Source organism: Hordeum vulgare, chromosome 7H (assembly GCF_904849725.1).
Source record: "Hordeum vulgare subsp. vulgare chromosome 7H, MorexV3_pseudomolecules_assembly, whole genome shotgun sequence".
NCBI classification, from domain to species: domain Eukaryota; kingdom Viridiplantae; phylum Streptophyta; class Magnoliopsida; order Poales; family Poaceae; genus Hordeum; species Hordeum vulgare.
The window spans coordinates 491398534-491407160 of NC_058524.1; the positions used below are offsets into that span (position 1 = coordinate 491398534).

General features: G+C 41.4%; 1 long non-coding RNA gene across 1 annotated transcript; it reads right to left on the minus strand.

Annotated features, from left to right (window-relative positions):
• Nucleotides 1-293: 293 nt before the first annotated feature.
• Nucleotides 294-1946, minus strand: LOC123410881. The gene is made up of 3 exons (XR_006613124.1): nucleotides 1788-1946; nucleotides 778-851; nucleotides 294-664 (listed from the first exon to the last, which is right to left on the minus strand). It is a non-coding gene; the product is annotated as an uncharacterized LOC123410881 (long non-coding RNA).
• Nucleotides 1947-8627: the final 6681 nt, after the last annotated feature.

Consider the following 8627-nt stretch of genomic DNA (forward strand, 5'->3'; position numbering starts at 1 on the left):
TATTGATGTTGCCTGGAAAAAGCATGGTAACTATTGACAAGAATAAGATAACCTTGACACTGCATGGAAACTACAAGACCGAGGATTCTCATGATGATAAAAATATGATGAGAGAAAAGGAGCCAAGAAGCAGCAATGATAACACAAAATAAATATGCGCCGTTCACACGACTGTAAACCCTGAACCGATGACTACATCTAGTTCATCAATCAACTGGAAAAATAAAAGCAGCTGCAGCATCTCTAATTAGCTAAAAGAAAGGCTCCCAGTTCGCCATCAATCAATTGGAAAATAAAAAAAAAGCATCAGCACAGACTTGCATAGATAGACATCAGCAGTAGAATAGAAGGTTGGGACAAACTTGCATAAGTAGACAGTAGCAATAACCTAAAACTTGCACATAGTCTCTGAAGAAGCACGCAACAATATAAAGCCTGAAAATATGCATATAGAAGAAAAGAACAAGCCCAAGCCATGTTGCCGCCTCCCTGCGGACTGTGGTACGACCCCTTCCACGAGCCCGGCACCAGAAACAAACTCCGGCTCGCCCCTATGCGCCTACGTGCGTCCCGCCATGGTCACTGCGCTCTACTGAAGCATCTCCATCCTCTCCTACGTCCTTTCCATCAACACCCCTCCCCTCCGCTATCCGCCCCATCAAACCTGGAAAATTGGTAACTAGGAAGTATGATTTTGGCAAGTACCACTGGAAAAAAGGCAACTGATATGAAACAATGTGGTAAAGATGGGAAGTAAAATTAGTGAAAACCACAAACCTTATTGGCTATCTTCCTGCCACCTACAACTGGACCCAGCTGGCTCTTCTTCCTCCTTGACATTTTCAAAAAGCCTGCTCATTTTAAAAACACGGAGAACACCATGAGAAAGAGGGTCATCAGCACCTTCATTGGCTTATCTACTTTTGAGTTTACATGAGATGCACAACACAACAAGGAAAATATGTTACTGCTTTATGCAAAAAAAAGCACCAGCCATATAAGACGCTTGCACGATGAGTAAAAAAATGACCACCATGATCTCATGATTAAATGTGAAAAAACACCAGAAATAAAACATGTGTGTGGATGTTACTTCCTTCAAGCAGTGTGGCGCAAGGAAGTCAAGTGGAAACCACAAACAATACCAAGGATTTATCTGGGGTCCAAAATGGCATTTAGAGGTTGTTCAGCAAACTAGACTGAATATACTTGTTGCTCTTCTCCTGGTTGGAGTTGCCGCACCAAAAATTACTGCAGTCATGGAAGTCACCGTGGTGGGATCAGTTTGTGGTGGAGGGATGAGAAGCGTGCTTAGTTTTAGCTATACAAAAATCTGTAGCATCCACACACCGCGATTTTGACAGTTGACACTATGATCGAAGTGGATGAACATCCACGCAGCACGCCGCATCCCCTTCGTCTGCGGCAGTTGCCCAATTCGCACAGGCCCAGAATCGGCAGCCTCCGCGCTCTGGCGGTGACCTCTAAGGACCAGCAGAGCTTGGGTGGACAAGCCGTCGCGATCACGCTCGTCATCGCCCCCCACACCCCCAGCCCGATTCACCGCGATGGAGGAGGAAGAAGTAATCCTCATCCGTCACCGGCGTGAGACGCTTAGCCCCGCCGCATCTCGGTCGTTCCCCTATACAACCCCCTCCCCCCATGCCTATCGCTCCAGCGATTTGGTCCCCTCTCTCTGCAAAGCCGCCGATTCGCCCCCCGCCCAACCATCTTACCGTGAGGGAGAAAACAAGCTGCGGGAGGTATAATACATCAAGTGGACTCACCGTAGCTGCCTGCATGCCGCCGTCGGAACGGATCTGGAAGGAGTCGCCGCCTCCGTCCTTCCTTGCAGTATTGTGAGCCTCCACGGGGTTGACAAAATGGGGAAAAGACGAAGACGACACGCAGCGCCGCGCGGGCAAAATAAAAAACAAGTGGTAGTCGTTCGCCGGGTGGTTCGGTTTTGTCGCGTGCGATTGTAGCGCGCTTTTGACCGTGCGATGTGCTTCAGCACGAATCATGGCGAGCCGCTGCACGGGAAGGACAATGTGCGGCGTCACCACTTAGATTTTCCCAAAATAAATATAGACTACTTCCTTGGCTGTATATTCTTCTATATTGCTTACTTCCTGTTTGATAATTTATGGAAGAGGAATAGAGTTTGGGGAATGGGGCTAGTGGACAGGGATCTAGCATCTTAGTTCCAATCCTGTGTAAATCTAATGAGGATCATGTATGGGAACTTGAGGGGTGAGTTTCTTCCCTTGGTTGTTTAACGTGAGAATAGTTGATATTATCTTATGGACAACTTGACCAAGCTATATTTGAAATGCATATATTTGTCTGTTGTTCTTCTTAATCATCTACAACAGATGCTGTTTTCAGCAACCCATGTATGGGAACTTGAGGGGTGATTTTCTTCCCCTGGTTGTTTAGCGGGAGAATAATTGGTACTATCTTATGGACAACTTGACCAGGTTATATTTGAAATGTATATATTTGTCTGTCTTTCTTTTTAATCATCTACTACAGATGCTGTTTTCAGCAACCCGGTTATTTGGATGTATGATAGTTCATCTGAACTTATGTGCAAACTTGAGATGGTTGATGGTAACATTCATGTGAGCTTCATATAGTTGTTGAGGAAAAGTCATGGTGATATACTTGCTTCCTGGCAAACTTTTTTCTAACTCATCTTGTTATGATGGTTAGCTTTAGAGCCACGCTGAAGGGCTATGACGAAGGGTCAGGGATCAAAACATCAGGATAAAAAGAAGGGAGATGTGAACAAAATTCAATACACAAGACCATCCCCACTGAATGTTAAATGTCCGGTACGTCGACATTTCATCCCTGTGACATTTATTTGTTGTGGCACTAGTCTGTTAACTTGCATACAAAGATGGTTGATGTTCCCATGCAAGTCATTTATTAGACCTTCCATCTTCAGAGTAATTTGTCATTGGAGTTATTTATGCCGAGAGCAACTAGTATGTCCAAACATGCTAATTGTGCCTAGGATCTATTCATGTACGCTTAGTTACTTTATTATCTAGATATCTACCATTATGAACTCCCTCAAGAAAGTCAGGCATGCATGTGTCAACAATAAAACTTAACACAAGGTCCATCCATTGTTTATATAAGTTGAGTATTTATATTAAGATTGAGGAAATACCAAACAATATGATTATTCACATTTTAAAGAGCAAACAAATTACAAATGGTTTTCTTGATGGATCTAAGGAGAAATGATTCCGTTTGGTTCATCACCGTCATTAACCAATATTAATTAGTGAAACTATTATGAGCCTTGCCTTGTACGCTTGAGCCTTATTTTTAGACCTTTGACATGACCATATAGGATTTTTGTTTTTTCCTGTCACATGATTGATTGATCAACTTCATATTTTTCAAACATAGCTAAGCATGTTCCACCTAAACTGCTGATACACTATTGTAACAGTTACATGCTGAGGCTCCATTATGTGCTCTTCTAAAAGTGTTGTCTCTCACTTTCACGTATTATTAAACAAGGTTACTCACATGCGTTCAAACAGCCTCAAGACTATATAGCATGGATGCTGCCCGAACTAATTTTGTGTGTGATCATAGTCTGTTGAAATGGTACACTGCATTAACGAAATCAACAATGAATATGTATTACTTAAAAGAACATATTTATGACAGGACTGTTTCTGTTTATTCCCATGAGATCATGCTAACAACTTCAACTGCAGATCACAAAACATTCTTTTATTCAACTATACACCATACCGGTGCTGCTATGTCCAGTCACAAAAAATGTTGCTTGTGCGAAACAAATAGGCATGAAAACACATGTGGCTTCACAGTATTTACTTATTTTTTTCCTAAATTGGAACAGTGGTGTACATATCTGTCTTTTTTTGTCCTGTTCTGTCATCTGGTTTGATGCTTTTAGTGAAGGGGTTCTTCTCTAATTTGCACATAACTTGGTTTCGTTTTTTTAGATAATAAGTACTCAGATAGAAAGAATGCTCTCAAGGAGTCGTATTGTTTTGCTTTTATCTGTTGGTCTTTACTCTTTTATTCTCGCTTTTATAGTTTCGTTCCAACATGTTTGTCTACATAACGTGATCATTTTGAAAGATTGAAAACTAATAGCACAACATGTCTACAAATAACACACAATTTCTAGTCACATTAAAAAAATATTCTGCACTGAAAACGTGTGTCCATTTGATGTGTTAAGTGTATATATTATCCCCCCCCCCCCCCAATCATGTATATATATTATCCTTCCCACATTAATAAAATAGCTGTGTACTGGCGGGGCCTCCCTGCAGTTTTCCCTTGGAAGCATTACTGTTTTTCCATGTGTTCTTAATTCTCATTTTTCATTTATAATTACTAGAAGCAGTTATATTACTTTGTATCATCTGATTAAATCAGTATGTGTAGTTTCATCTAGTGTTCTCTCCATAAACAGAACTATGTGGTCTTTGATCTGAATGGATCTCCATCTGATGTGAGGAGGAATTGGCAAAGGACGATCTTAATCCTCCGCCTGTGGTGCTTCAACAATACTGATGAACGATACCAATTTGGTAATCCTTGCTCTAGCAGTTGTATGATACCAGCGACTGGGAAGTTCTTTGTTTACATACACTGGAGTTCTGACTGGCTATGCGCCATCATTGATGGGCCTTCACTGTATCTTGATGGCTATACAACCAGAAGTGAAGGAGAGGAGCATGAACTTAGAGTTCGTGAAAATGACAACAGGCACAGGACAAAGCCAATGCTGATAGAAAAATCAAAGGCACTACCATGGTGTGGGAACTACAAAGCAGCTGACTTATGCATTTTTGGCTATTATGGTTTGATTCCAGCCTTTAAAGAGATGCATGCGTTTGTTCAAACAGGCAAATACAAATCAAAAGCGAAGCTGGAACTGGCTGGGCAAACTTTCATCTGGCATCTTCCTGAGGCTGGCCGATCTGACATTTTGTTCCAAGATATAGATGGCAATTTCCTCATTGGTGGTAAATTTGGCCTGGAAAGACTTGAAGCTGTCCGGTGCTGGTCATATGAATCTGACGAGGCAATATCAGGGATGCATTTTGCAGAGAAATCAGAGACATCTGCATGCCCTGCCAAGAAACAAGATACGACACCTGAAATGAAGAGAACGATAGACATCATTGAGAACATTAGACTTCTATACCGTCCAAATCATGTCCATGCCATATTACAGCTCAGAGACATGCCTATGCACCTTGGAAAGGAAGGACCAATTGGTGATTTGTGGGCCAACCGACAGCTAATTGATGTGCACTTGCCATCATTTAGCTTTCTGAGCCAGAGAATATCGATTAGTGGATCCTATTCCATTGGAAGTCTGGTCGAGGAGAATACTTGTAGTGCAACAGATGACCCTCCTGTCAGAAAGGCCACGGAAAAGCTGGATTATTTTGAAGAAAAAGCTGCAATCGATGGTCACGGTGTTGGTTTATATAATCTGGGAGATACATGTTACATGAATTCTACTATTCAGTGCCTGAATAGGGTTCCAGAACTGAAGGCTGCATTGACAAGGTTTGCTTGTTTAAACATCCCGTTCTCCCTCCGCCCAACACGTGGAAGTACTAGTTTTGCTGGGATGTTTTATTTTCTCATGCTCACTTGAGTTTACTTATGCAGCTATTCACATAATGTCAAGCGCGATGGGGTTGACGCCACATCACACAATCTTTCAATTGCAGCTGATAATATATTTTCAAAGCTTGATACAAATACTGAGGCATTTAGTCCTTTAAAGCTCTTAGAGGTCAGCAGTCAGCCTACCCATTTGGCTCATAACATCTCAAGCAACTTATACTCTCTCCGTCCCAAAATTCTTGTCATAGATTTGTCTAGATATGAATGTATCTAGTCACGTTTTAGTATTTAGATACATTCATTTCTAAACAAAACTAAGACAAGAATTTTGGGACGGAGGGAGTATTTACTTTCTATTAGCAAGTTTTCCTTGCCTTTTGCCAAACTGGTTTATGGAAAATGAGGATTAAATATGATTTTGATCACCACAAAGAGTAAACTACTTGTATTTTTAACTGATTTATCGGGGCTGATTTTGGTTTGGTCTGATTATGTGCAGACACTGCGAGCGAAATATCCCACATTTGCCGAACAGGAAAATGATGTTTATAGGCAACAGGTTCCTTTTGCTTCTGTTAGTAAGGCATGGGTTATTTAATATTGATATTTTAAGTAACGGTGAGTATTGTTTGCTTACAGGATGCTGAAGAATGCTGGACTGGCCTGTTGAATGCATTTTCTGAAACTTTTGCATCAGAAACAAGGTACTTTGCAGTTTTGAGTAACAATATGCATCCCACGTTCATTCCTAGCTCTTGTCATGTTGTCGCTCGTCGCCATGAGATATTGTTTATTGTACTATTTCTGGGTAGACACTTGCAGTTGTGGAGCAGTATTTCATTTCCCTTTTGATCAGTAACCTACCATTCGCTTCTACTGTATGGTTAGCTGCTCAGTTTCATACTATTTCTCATCTTTTACAGTGAGTCTACTGCTGACCAGGTGAAGGAAATTTTTGGGATTGAACTTGTTAGCAGGTTCTCTCTCTCTCTCTCAACATGTGTGTGCACGCACGCATGCAGCGTTATATGCCTATATATGTTATTTTTTGTTATTGGTGTACTCTTTCTGCACTTGTTTTGGGTAGTGTACAGATTGTTGCTGCTTGCACTGTGCTGTTATTTCTTCTGCAACAGACCAATTTTATGGTGACAATGCTTTTTAATGTACTTTTTTAGTACTTCTATCTGCAGTACTTACAGCCAAGGAGATTCAGTTATTTGCTTTAATAGGTGATGATTGCGGATCTGTAGTTTGATCCTAGCATATGTTGGAACTACAGTGGTGTGACAAAATCTATACTGTTGCAGCACTATTTCTATTTGGAAAATAAAATCTGTATTGTCGTCGCAACATTGTTTCCTAAATTGTTTCCATGTAACAAGTCTTAATGGTGAATACTCAACATTGCAAGAAAATCTATTCAATAAGAATATTAGCGGATTATTGCTCAGATTGAGTCATGCAAAACTGGAGTAGACGCAATAATTTCGTTTGATGGTCACACCTTTTTCTTTCGTGATAGCATCAATCTTAACGGAACCGTATATGAACACAGCGAAAAAAATTCATCCAATATACACAACAATTTGCAACTTCTATCACTACAAAATGAAACCATATTGCGACAGGAACATAGGAAACAAAATCACTATAAACGTGCAGTATCATCCACCTGCCTCTGCCCACAACACAATAAATATAGGATTGCAACATTATAAGTGCCCATACACGGAACTGCAGCATCGTAGTCCCCGTGCGCAGACTATGCTTCCGCCTTTAGGATTGATTCTTCCTGACTGATTAAGGCAGCCTAGGCATGTCAATGATGATGACAGTCTCGTCAAGGTAGGTGTAGGTGATAAAGATGCCGCAGAACTAGTTGGAGCTGGTTTCCCAGCCAAGTCCAATCATGAAATTTGTGAGGGGATGGGTCTCGTTTCCATGGCGCCGTGCTTGGAGTTGAGCGCAACCCCAGAGGTTATCATGTCAGCGAGTGGGTTGGGCCTGACCTCCCTCGTAGAAACCAATTGTCGTCATCCATGGCGGCTGGTACAGTTGTGGTGGGGTTATGTGATGATGTCAGCAAGCTGGTCGCATGAGACAGCTCAGGATGTGGAGGACGTTTTCTAGAGTGAGCCTGTGCACAGCGGCCCCATCAGCGGGGTTGGTGAGGCTGCAACATTGCCCTTCTAGACACCAGAGGGTCCATTGGAGGCACACATGGAGTAAATATCAAGGCCCTCTCCCAGGCTGAATGTAGTTGATTGACAGTGAAGAACTGAAGATGGGAATGGTTCAGTGCAGTGCGATTATCTCTAAATTGCACCTTCATAATGACTTAAAGTGTCTGTTAGTGATTTCCTTCTATTTGCAGGTCAAACTGGGCCGAAAATGGTGCAGGGCGTTTGAAGACACATGTAAATCTTATAAGATGTCCTATAACTGATGGCATGAACCACCTTGATGAGGTACTTGAGTACGTAAGTACCTTTCCTGATCTCTTTAGTTCTTGACATGTAGTAGTTCAGTGCTGGCGCTGATGGGACGGTTCTTTTTAGATTGTTTATGGCGTTCAGATTTTCGCAATACGATTGATGCTACGTATTCATGTATTCTTTCGACAGACTCTGAGGACAGGAGATTCGATTTATGAAAAATATTCAGAAATAAATGAGTTGCCTAGGTAAGACATACAGTTTCTTTATTCATGATTATGTTTCCAGTTCGACAAATAATATTTCAGATTCTTTTCCGTTAAGGTATTTCACAATACAGCTTTGCCGGATGTGGGATGAGAAGCAAAACAGACTGGCCAAAATATTTGATGTATGTTGTTTCTTTTGCCTTCTCTTATAAAGTTTTCATGTTAGCGGTGTTCAAAAACGTTATTGAAACTTTGTACTGCAAGGATTGGCCACGTTATCCTTAAATACATTTGAACGCTTGGTGTTTTTCCCCCTAACCTGGAATCCAAGATA